Source organism: Bacillus rossius, chromosome 16, assembly GCF_032445375.1.
Source record: "Bacillus rossius redtenbacheri isolate Brsri chromosome 16, Brsri_v3, whole genome shotgun sequence".
NCBI classification, from domain to species: Eukaryota; Metazoa; Arthropoda; class Insecta; order Phasmatodea; family Bacillidae; genus Bacillus; species Bacillus rossius.
This window is the reverse complement of record NC_086343.1, coordinates 36,570,307-36,583,256: the sequence shown is the minus strand read 5'-3', so window position 1 is coordinate 36,583,256 and position 12,950 is coordinate 36,570,307.

Sequence of the window (12,950 nt, the reverse complement as noted above, 5' to 3'; positions counted from 1 at the left end):
CTTTGGTAGTACCATATTTTTTTGGCAATCAAAAGAAAATGTGATGGTATTATCATGATTTACTTTCAACATATCATAGAAAGCTTTCGAACGGAGTTTGTGAACCCTAAATTCGACTCTCAACCCTTGTTTCACATGCTCATTGTTTTCAGTTTTATTTTACCTTCAAGTTCAATGCAACGAGAGCACTTATTTGTAGCTGGACTACGAAAGCTGACATTGTAATCATTGTCAAAAATTTTTTACAACAATTAATAATACTTATATACAGTTATACCAAAATATGAATATGTTTATGTGATTATAAAAAAATAGTTTTTACCTTCTAAAACAATGTTACATTAGACTTTATATTATGTGGACATAACCACTTTTGATTAATGCAGTTAGTTTGTCCATGGCTGCTTATAGGACAAGGCGACTTTTGAAACAGTTTTTATGTATATGGACAAGGAGAGTTTTGTAACACAAAACCTTGTGGACAAGAAGAGTTTTGGAACAGTACCTGGTTCTCAAATTGTGTCTGTTATTAGACATGGGAAGTTGGGGAACGTGTTATAATGCTATCTATTGCGCACTTATAAAAGCTGCACAAAACAATAAATAACTCAATTTTCCTTGGTGATGGACAAGGCGAGTTTTGGAACTGGACTACTCAATTTGAATAACATAAATTCAGTAGATAAGATTCTATAAAGAGTTGATTTTAACTTTATTGGGGTAAACAGTAACTTTAGGTAAATTTGCTTGGCATCTACTTAAAATGTGCGAAAGGCCTTTAGTCTTATAATGCCTCTTAACTTAATAAAATACTCTCTAATTTAATGGATCTATATTAAGCACTCTGTAAAGGATGTGTAAGGAGATAAATAATTTAATGATGATATTTAAAAATAAATTAACAATCATTAAAAAACCGACTTAAATTTATTATCAAATTTCTTAGGTTCAAAACCAGTATCTAGCAACATGTAGTCTTTAAACGCAATGAGTAAAATAACAATTAAAATTCACAACAATTATCTTTCAGTAGACTAATAAAAAGACTGAACGACCAAACAAGGGAGAGACCGAGATAGAGAGAGCTTCACCAAACTCTACCTTTATACCTTTTTTGATGCGTCAGCTTAAGAATCTCTAAAAACATAATTTATTATTACAACTAAGAAAATATAGTTTGGTACTCACGTTTGTATTGAAGCCAAACATTCTTCACTCTTGCACTTTAAATCTTTCATTATGGCCCATCCGCGCCTACCAGAACAATCCGTGGTTATTGAAACCAAATTTACAAACAACGTTTCTGGACAGATGAGCAGGCAACCCCCTCCACCCGCAAACGCGGCCACACCCCGCGGCCTGTTGCGACAGCGCGCCCCAGTGACCGCGGCCAGTGGCTGCGCCAGAGTGCGGACGGACAACCAAACTACAAGTAATGTGCAATCTGCAAGCCAACAGTGGGCCACGCCAGCCCTGTACCCCAATTACTTGGTCTCGCCACTTGTGCCAACGAGTGAACAGTGCATCAAGCCAGAGTTCCATCAGTGACGACCAAATTTTGATTTTAAAAACCCTGGCAAATTTCGTATTTTGACATTATCGATTTTGAGAGGTAAAGCATAAGGTTTCTATCAGGCAAATACAAAACAGTGAAAATATATTGACTTAAGTTTAGTAGCCACATATTTGTGGCGTGGCCTACCAGAAATTTAGCAAATTGTGCAAATTAGGCTGGAGTAACTATGACTCAGGTTGGGAAGTGTGGAGGGTATCCTTCCCCGTCTCTGAGAAGGAAGGCAGTCGCTTGAGGTGTCGGGGCAGATGTCCTAGTATCCGAGACTAGCCTCCATACATAGTTATGGAAAGGATCCATGAAGCGCCTTACATAACCTCTCGGGGACAAGGTGACCCCCACCTCCTCGTGGTACCGCTGGTTTTCTAACAGGGGCAACGCCAGTGATCAGCAGGATTGGGCGCCCTACTGATCCAGAAAAGGGCTGGTGGTCAGTTTGGGATAAGGAGTTTCCCTCCCCCGTCGCTGGAAACCCAGCCTAGCCTACCCCCTTGCACATCCAGTTCTACAGGTGTGTTGCCACCCGCCCTGAACTCTACCTTCTAGTGAAGGGTAAGGGGTAGGTACATTCCGGCAGGATTGCGTGCATGTGATGGGCTAACTACCCTGACATGTTGCCCAAGCAATGTTACAGACGAAAAGAAGAAGCCTCGGATGGGGGGTGGTCCCGCTTAAGGGCACCCCAACTATTTCATAACAAGAAGCATTAAGGGTTTTTCGCATAGTTTAAAACATTGTTACTAAGGAATTAGTTGTAAATTAGTTTTAAAAAATGTTATAAAGCTAACAGTTTGTACTCGAACCTCCCGTGCTGGTAGCAGAAAGGTCGCAGCCCGAGCGCAAGGAGAAGGGTGTTGCCCGCAGGTTCGGCTGGCTGCCGGCGCGGGGTCCCACGGCGGAGCGGGAGGTGAGGTACCGCACGTGCACGGACCTGGTGAGGGCGGTGAGCACCCAGCCCGCCGGAGACTCCTTGTTCGAGGCTCTGGCGCGGCAGATGCCGGGCAGCGGCCTGGACGCCGCCTCGCTGCGCCGGGTCGCCGCGCGGCAGCTGCTGTCCGACCCCAGCGCCTACATGGTAGCAGACCTCTCGTCACCTCCACTCGAGTGCCAGCGTCTTTGAGTCTCTGTCCAGTTACACGAACAGTCCCATCACAACAGTTCTGTTGCCTCTCATACAATTGTCATTCGGCTCTGGATGCTGACACTGTTTCCAAAAAAATGGCACTTAATGTTTAAATGCCAGCCAGATACAGTGTTTAGCTCTCTGGACTCAGTACGTGTGGTCAACAAAACCCCTCGCATAATGTAGTTGCAATTATTATTCCCTTTATGGGCATGTACCAGACAAATGTGTGTGTATATACATATATATATATATATATATATATATATATATATATATATATATATACTAGCTGCAGTACCCGGCTTTGCCCGGGCTGAACACCGGGTGATATATTGTCCGCGAGTTACAGCAAAATGGATAGCGATATGTCCAGTGTGGTGGACATTAAGAAATGACACATAATTACTGTTTGTGTATCTGTGACCTATGGTTTTCTGTTTACCCATGGCGATCGGTTGAAAGGTTTAGAAGTTGATGCGCTACAGCGGCATCTAGCGGCGAGTTACAAAAAAAAATGTTAGCATAAAAACCTTCTCCGTGATAAAAACACTTTGATGTGCCAACTTTCATGGCGATCGGTCAAACGGTATAAGAGTTTATCGACGACATACATGCCAACATCCAATTTATATATATTCTTATATTTCGAAATTTTGGGGCTTTCACTTTTGCGGAAAGTGAATGTTCAGGACCTCGAATGGTTTGGAACACTCCATCTCGAAAGAATAAATATTTGAAATTCCTGAAATTGTCGAAATTTTGGGGCTTTGTTCCCAGAGGGGGACGGGGTGTTCGAGGACCCTGAATGGCTCGAAAACACTTAAAATCGAAAGAGATAGATTTTTCAAATTTTTTAAACTTTCGAAATTTTGGGGCTTTAACCACCTTGAGGGGGGGGGGGTTGACGTTGAGGACCCCGAATGGCTCGGAAACACTCCAAATCGAAAGAGATATAAAGGAATATAAGAATGTAGGCATTTACTGTACTCCTATCTACCACAATAACAATATTAACAAATAGAAAGGTTATTACCTACCTATTAATAATTATCTAAATAAATTAATAAATAACTCTATGTTTAAGAATTTACGTACATACATAATATTAAACTTCAAACTATAAACACCAAAAAAAAAAAAAAAAACTAAGGATGTTTGTGAAACTATATTTATTTGTCATAATGTTTAAAACATTTGTAGGATTTCTTTATATGTAAAACTGTGGTGGCAATATTCCGCTTATCCAAAGGAGTATAGAAATTAATAGAGACATCACTCCCTGTACACACCACAAATCTTTGAATTAAGTATAAAAAAACATAGTCCAAAATGAAACAAAAAGTATAAATAACAACTAATTTGACAAAAAAATTATACAACTGGAATGACAATGTTAACATCCGCCTGAAATTTAATAGAAGTAGGAAGGTAAGAATATATATATATATATATAAGAAATTAAATGAAATTAAAACATACATACATAAAATTATCTCACACGCAACCAAACCTAATGTTTAATATGAAATAAAGGAAGATGGCAATTACACGTAACTATTCTAATTAATAAAAAAATCAACTTTCCTGAAATAGTTAAATTCAAATTTTTCAACAATATATTACATAATTGATAAATATTTCTGGTCTTCGGTCTCAGCAGCCCTAAGACTCTTGACGCTCAGCAGATAAATTATAAACAATAAACCAAACTCCTTGCAAATAAGTAGGTAATGTAAAAAAAAATAACAATATTGACAAATAGAAAATATTAGTAGGCCCTACCTACCTATAAATAAATTTCGAAGAAATTTATAAGTTTAGGAATTTATGTACCTACATAATATTAAACTGGAAATCATCTACACAATAAAAACCTAAGAATGTTAGTGAAACTATTTTTTTTTATTTGTCATAATAACTAAAATACGTATGGTTCCAAAATGAAACAAAGTATAAATAATGACCAATTTGACAAAAAAAAAATTGTACAACTCGAATGACATTGAAAACATACACGTGAAATTTAAAAGAATTATGAGTTTCCAAGGTAGGGAAAAAAATATATATAGAATAAATTAAATAAAAAAATGGGTGCGTGTACTTAGGTACGCGCATGAGAAGTTATACTTCATTGGCATCATTAAAATTTAGTTTTTATTTGCATAAAAAAATAATGCGTGGAGTCCCTCCGCGTGGAAGAAGTGAAACTTCGTAATGTGGAAATGAAAATAGGAATGGGTAGAAATTGACTTTTAGTGAAATCATATTGTATCAAATCAAACAAAAAAAATAAAGGAAATAAATTTGTAACGATTCATAGATTGATCTTCAGAGAGAGCGAGACACCTATTGAATGTCTATAAAACTAACTTTTTTATGAGAGCAGATTTTCATGAAATAAATCATGAAATCATTCAACGATAAAAACTGTTTATTTAACTAAGCGGACGGGTTCGCCCCAAAGAGAAAATAACGCGGCGAGACCTCGTGGACATATAGAAATGACACACTCACTATTTATGTGTCTATGAAACATGATTTTTTTCTGCAATTTAAATTTTAATATACAAAAACGGTATTTAAAATTGAAACAAATATGGCGACACTACAAACTGTGAAGAGCTTTTTTTTTCTTACTCTCTACTTAGTTCCTTACAATAGCAAAACGTAACGTAATGGCTTGAAAACTATTGCTCGGCAGACATAGAGGAATGACACTAACAGTTTGTTTATCTATGACACACATTACATTTTTTTAGTTTTTTCTTAACTCAGAATCGAGATAAAATTTCCAATTGTGAATCTAAACCATCCTCGAATCCCCGTGAACTCACACAAAAAATTTCATTAAAATCGGTCCAGCCGTCTAGGAGGAGTTCAGTGACATACACACGCACACAAGAAATATATATATATATAAAGATACTAGCTGACCCGGCAAACGTTGTTTTGCAATATAAATTATTTTTTCTAGGGAATTTCTAGCTACAGTACCCGCCGTTGCCCGGGCTGAACACAGGGTGAAGGGGACCTTTTTCGAAATCAGATGTACCTAGTTAGTAATTGTATTTCTTATTAATTTGAATGTCAAGTGTGCAAAATAATTTATACCACTTTCAGATTGCGACAGACGTTCTGCCAGTGTATAGTTATTTACCTGTATATATCTAAAAATTGGTGGTCTGTATGTAGTCTAGACTCTATAAAGCACTATAGAAAAAAGCTTAAAAATAAGAGATTACTAATATTGTAAAATTTCCATTATCTAGCTAATGCTCGGCATGCATTGCAATGCCTCATTCAGTTTTGTTTTGTAATATGTTTGAAGTAGTTACACATATACAATCATCTATCCATCTCTCTAAACATATATATATCTCTATCTACATCTTTATATATCTATGTATCTCTCTATCGCTATTTATCTCTTTATATCTACATATTTACATATATACCTCACACTATCTCTATCTCTTCTATATATAAATCTCTATATAGCTATATACATCTATATATCTCTTTATCTAACCCATTTCATTCTCTATACCTCACTCTATCTCAACTTATCTCTCTGTCTCTCTCTATCTCATTCTATATATATCACTCTATCTCTGACTCTCTTTTATATTTAAATAAATTGTGTCATGCGTGCGCACTTATACAACAAAAACAGTCGAAGTGCCGCTATATAATATAAAATAAACACATTTTTTGAAACGATTTGTGCTCCAACTATTGTAAAATAGTTATACCGTCTCAGAAACATTCACGGGCATACGCATAAAAACTCACTAAAATTTCATCGCAATTGGATGAATGGTATAGGAACGCATACGGCACAAACAAACTAAAATTAAAGACATGACAAACGCATCAAACGATGGTGCGTTTAAAATTAAAGGTAACTAACTCTATCTATTGACGAAGTTAAGAACAAAACTGTTATGAGCGCCTTTATTTTGCTAGCCGCTGCGAGCTCCACTTAGCGGACTGGTCTCACCAAGGAGAAAAATGTTAATTTGCCAGACCTTACTATGTGTATGATCGTGTGGCAGACATAAATAAATGACACTCCCTCACTATTTGTATGTCTATGACCTATGATTTTTTCTGTTATAAAATGAAATTATCACTTTTTCACTCCCTTAGGGATGGAATTTCATATTAATATGTGGCCTATGTTTTAATCCAGGTAATGAGTTCGCTGTAGGCGGGGTAGGTTGATCAAATGTTAATTGATCAGCTATTGACCGGGGTTGAAAAATATAAAATTCTCTAAAACATTAGGGGTTGGTGATAAGAAGGGTGAAAATTTAGGGTTGTGTGTATTTTTTAATCCCACATTATAATAAAAAATAAAAAAAATTTGTCCAAAAAAAAAAAGTTAGGGGTGGACAACCCTTATCACTTAGGGGGATGAAAAATAGATGTTGGCCGATTCTCATAGATACCGGATAAGCACAAAAAATTTCATCAAAATCGGTCAAGCCGTTTCGGAGGAGTATGGCAACGAAAACTGTGACACGAGAATTTTATATATAAGACTAGCTGACCCGGCAAACATTGTTTTGCCATATAAATTATTTCTAGGGAATTTATAGCTGCAGTACCCGGCGTTGCCCTGGCTGAATACATGATGAAGGGTACCTTTTTCGAAATCAGATGTAGTTAGTAATTGTCTTCTTAATTTGAATGTCAAGTGTGCAAAATAATTTATATCACTTTCAGATCCCGACAGACGTTGCTCTGCCAGTTTATAGTTATTTACCTGGTCTGTATGTAATCTAGACTCTATAAAGTAATATAGAAAAAAGCTTAAAAATAAGAGATTACAAATATAGAAAAAATTCAATTATCTAGCTAATGCTCGACATGCATTGCAATGCCTCATTCAGCTATGTTTTGTAATATGTTTGAAGTAGTTACACATATACAAATCATCTATCCATCTCTCTAAACATATATTTATCTCTATCTACATTTTTATATATCTATGCATCTCTCTATCGCTATTTATCTCATTATATCTACATATTTACATATATACCTCACACTATCTCTATCTCTTCTATATATATAAATCTCTATATAGCTATATACATCTATATATCTCTTTATCTAACCCATTTCATTCTCTATACCTCACTCTATCTCAACTTATCTCTCTGTCTCTCTCTATCTCATTCTATATATATCACTCTATCTCTGACTCTCTTTTATATTTAAATAAATTGTGTCATGCGTGCGCACTTATACAACAAAAACAGTCGAAGTGCCGCTATATAATATGAAATAAACACATTTTTGAAACGATTTGTGCTCCAACTATTGCAAAATAGTTATACCGTCTCAGAAACCTTCACGGGCATGCGCATTACAACTCACCAAAATTGCATCGCAATTGGATGAATGGTATAGTAACGCATACGGCACAAACAAACGAAAATTAAAGACATGACAAACGCATCAAACGATGGTGTGTTTAAAATTCAAGGCAACTAACTCTATCTATTGACGAAGTTAAGAACAAAACGGTTATGAGCGCCTTTATTTTGCTAGCCGCTGCGAGCTCCACTAAGCGGGCTGGTCTCACCAAGGAGAAAAATATGATTTTGCCAGACCTTACTATGTGTATGATCGTGTGGTAGACATAAAGAAATGACACTCCCTCACTATTTGTATGTCTATGACCTATGATTTTTTCTGTTATAAAATGAAATTATCACTTTTTCACTCCCTTAGGGATGGAATTTCATATTAATATGTGGTCTATGTGTTAATCCAGGTAATGAGCTCGCTGTAGGCGGGGAAGGTTGATCAAGTGTTAATTGATCAGCTATCGACCGGGGTTGAAAAATATAAAATTCTATTAAAAATTAGGGGTTGGGGGTAGAAGGGTGAAAATTTAGGGTTGTGTGTATTTTTTAATGCCACATTATAAAAAAAATAAAATAAAAAATTTTCTCCAAAAATTAAAAAAAAAATTTAGGGGTGGACTACCCCTAACATTTAGGGGGATGAAAAATAGATGTTGGCCGATTCTCATAGATACCGGATAAGCACAAAAAATTTCATCAAAATCGGTCAAGCCGTTTCGGAGGAGTATGGCAACGAAAACTGTGACACGAGAATTTTATATATTAGATGGGTCATTCTCATGAAAATGTACAGTTTGTAATTCTAAAAGTTGAAAAGATAAATTTTTTTAACTGTATTTGTTTAAGTTGTATAATTGTGCCACATATATGTATAACACTGATGGCAGCAATGGCTACAAACTTTGTCGAATATTTTTAATTTTAAAAAAATATTAATGAAAAGTGTTGATCACGGAGGTGACAGCCATTGACACGGAGGTGACAGCGAAACTAAAATGGATAAAAAATTGCAAATAAGTGACACATTTTTTATTTCACTCATTAAAATCATTATATTTATTATTTCAACTCTATTTAGCTTCAAAATACACTCCGCTATCTGCTTGGCTTGTACAAAAGTTGGAAAAGGAAGTGATTTTATCAATATTTTCATAATAGTTATTTAAATATCAAAAGAAAATATACTGCAGCAGTAGGAGACAAAACCCAAAAAGGACGTTGTTTACAGAAGAAGGCGCTGTAGCTGAGCCTCATTTCTGGATGTTCTACATTAAACTTTGTATACAATGTTTGCACTGTGTCATTGAGGAGTCTACGTTGCTTCTTCGATTTGTTCACTGTGACAGTTTCTTTCTTACCTGCACATAGGCGACATAATCGTCTTTCTCTAAAAATGATTTAACTGCTTGTCGTTTTTTGTCAGCCTCTAAATATATCTTGGCCTTCTTTACCCTCTGTGCCATCAGTCTTCGTGAAGTGAGTTTCTGCATATGACTTAGATAATTTATATTTTCTCAGTATTGCACTCGATAAATTAGTTACTAATTTCATCCTGTTTTTAACATTTAGTTTCTTGGATGCCCCTTTTAAATTGTCTGCAAATACTTCGCCAAACAACAACTTTCTTCTAACATCTTCTGATACTTTTTGTCCCTTTAAGAGCTTTAAGTACGTTTCTCCTTGGTGTGCCACATTTAGAAGATTGTTTTTTTTCTGTATACCTTCTTTGCACTTTACTCTCGCTAATATTTTCTTATATTTATGTAATTACTTTTTCATTATACCTATGGTATTCTCCATTTTGATCAATTTTCTTTTCAACACTTCCTTATTCTTTCGTGATCGACGTTTTCCATTCATTACTCTCTTAGCAGAATTCATTGTTGCATTATTCTTGCTACTTTCAATCGGCTTACTTTCAAATTCTTGAAGGTTGTCACTAACTTTGTTACTCATAGGAGTAGGTGAAGCTGAATATACAGCCAAATATATTTGAAGAGTTTCTGCTTTTTTTTTTTTACTGGCGATGTCTTCTAGTTTTATCCTTCCAGTTCTTTCTCATACTCCTCTTCTCTCTTTCAGTCATCTGCTGTACAAGTTTTATTTTTTCTTCATTCTTGCGCTTGAAATATCTCTCTCTCTCCTTTCTTTTAGCTTCTTCGTATAATATGGGGTCCTCCTTAATTTTTTCCTAAGTTTATTCATATTATCCCTTTTATGTTTCTTTCTGTCTTCAGCAGATATATTTTTTACTCTTCCTATGTTTAAAATGTAAACTGAACCACATATATGTTAAAATAGGTAGGTCACATCACTATATGTAAGCTAAAACTTAACCTTCACTATTATAAACATTATTTATGTCTGTATTTTAAATTATATTTTGAACATAAAACTCACTCTATGCGATGTAAATCAATAACATTTATTTTATATGTTCTGAAATTAACAGTTTGAACTAATAAAATAATAACCAAAACTTAATTAAAATTTTGCAGCCTTGGTTCCAAGAACAAGTTAAATGTTACCTCCATGGTAACTAGGTCACCTCCGTGGTCATTACGCGACCACGGAAGTGACAGCCACGGAGGTGACAAATTTTAATATTTTGGTTCACAGATTCCATAGTTTTAAGGTTAGAAAACTTATTTTTGGTAATACTGCAAGAAATCAATAGAGAATAGTACATATACAAATTTAAATAAATACATAACAATATTTTACCTCAGTTAAGCTGAAACGGAGGTGACAAATGTTAAATCACATTCCCATTTTTTACATTACACATTTAAAAAATCATAAACACATTACTTACTCTCACTCCAATGATACTAACATAAAATAGCGGCTGCTGTCATCATTCTGCCAAAGATAAATATACTTTTCTGCACTCTTTACAACTTTTAGTGAACTAAAACTGGCGGCCAAATTGCTACGCCCATTTTCATAGGACAGTTGGGTAACATATTACAAATATATATTTTGTTACATTTATGATTAGATCAATGAGTATGTAAGCAATAAAAATTATTGAGCTTGTATGTTCACATAAAGAAATTAATTATAAGTAGTTAATTGTTGCAATTTTAAAGAAGTTTGGCACTGACTCTTACTTTGGACAGGCCACGGAGGTGACAATTTGAACACTTTTCCTATTATGAAGGGAAAAAATTGTAACTTTCCTCCAGACAAAATATAAGATAATATTCAATCAATTTATCGCCTAATAATAAATAATCCAGATAACACATAAATTAAAACATATATAGTAAAAATAAATATGTACTACAGATTGTACATTTTCGTGAGAATGACCCATATATATATATATAAATATATATATATATATATATATATAAACACACAAGCCAATCAGTGTTACGGCTCACACTTACCTATGCCCGGCAGGCATTGCTGGTTGTACTTGTTAAAGGCAAGGGATTTCGAATAGTGCACTGAAAACTCTTACAAAAATAAGAATGCTTGCGTTTCAATTCGCCAGTGACTTATATACGCTGACATTTCTTCTGGAGTTTAAAAGTTATTATGCTAATAATAATTATAGTAGTATTATGTATTACATTAGTTGTTTAAAAGTCTTGACAAATTTTTTTACAAAATTCAAAACAAAAAATATATATATTTTAATTGGTTGTATTAGGTTTATCCTTAAAAACTATGTGTTCACTATTACACAACAATTTATAATACTTAACTAATCCAGTTCCTAGTCTGTGAGGTATTAATATTTTCTTCTTCTCTAGTTCAAGGTGCTGACTGGCAGCGGACTGAGTGGCCAGTGTAGCCACTCGCCACCAGGTCTTAAATCCAGCAATGGATAACAATATTAAAGCGGACTATGCATCCAATTTCCCAACCCCTGCATGGTAGACTCTATTCTACTCTGTCCACTCTTCATCCAGACCATCCTCTGTCACCTGTATTCTCCTACACTTAATTCATGCCCTTACATCCCACATGTATTTGCCCTGGAATTTTCTCTGTGTCTATACAGGTTTAACTGGAACCAACTTAACACAGTCTCAAGCCAATCTTATTTATAGAGGAGTTATTCATGGTACCAATAATGCCATGGCTGGCCAATCCACGTACAAAGCACACAATGACTGTCACCCTCTCCCTGCATGGCTAATGACAGCATGCCTAGGCGTACATGCTTTAGCCTAAGTTGCATCTAGTCCCTCTTTAACCCTGACCTGTCCTACCAATTAAAACTTATTTTGTTAAGATTTGGATAAAAAATATTTCAACGATAAATAAAGATAAGATATATCTTAAGTTACATGCTATATTAAAACATTACTTGCGTGGTTCATTACACAGTTGTTGAAGCAAGGCCACCTATAGACTGGGCCAGAAGGGTGAAATTGCTCGGCACCAGGTGGTTCTAGTATTATTTCGAGTTTTTTTATGCTTTAGTTTATCCCGATAGGCCTACGCTTATAGAAATATTTGGAAAAAATTACAAGTATTGTGATAAGCACACATCACTTTTACATCTATGGCCATTTAAACGTTTACAGCCAGTAGCAGATTTAGAAGGTGACACATAGGAACTTCCCCTCCCCCAGAAGGGTAAAACGTGCACCGGATAATACGACTTCTGAAGTAATAAACAGGTCCAGAATACCAGTACCAGAAGTCAATACCGGATCCACCTTAGTTTAAAGTCTTTTGATGTTCTTTTTTGAACTGTGGGATTTGAAAAGCTTTGCACACACGGGCTGTTGGACTCTCGCAGTACTGCGTGGAGTATCCCCCCCGGTACAGGGCGCGGTGCTGGCCTCGGCGGGCAGCCACGGCGGGCGGTACTCCCGCCTGAGCGACCCGGAGGAGAGGTACCGCCGGTACC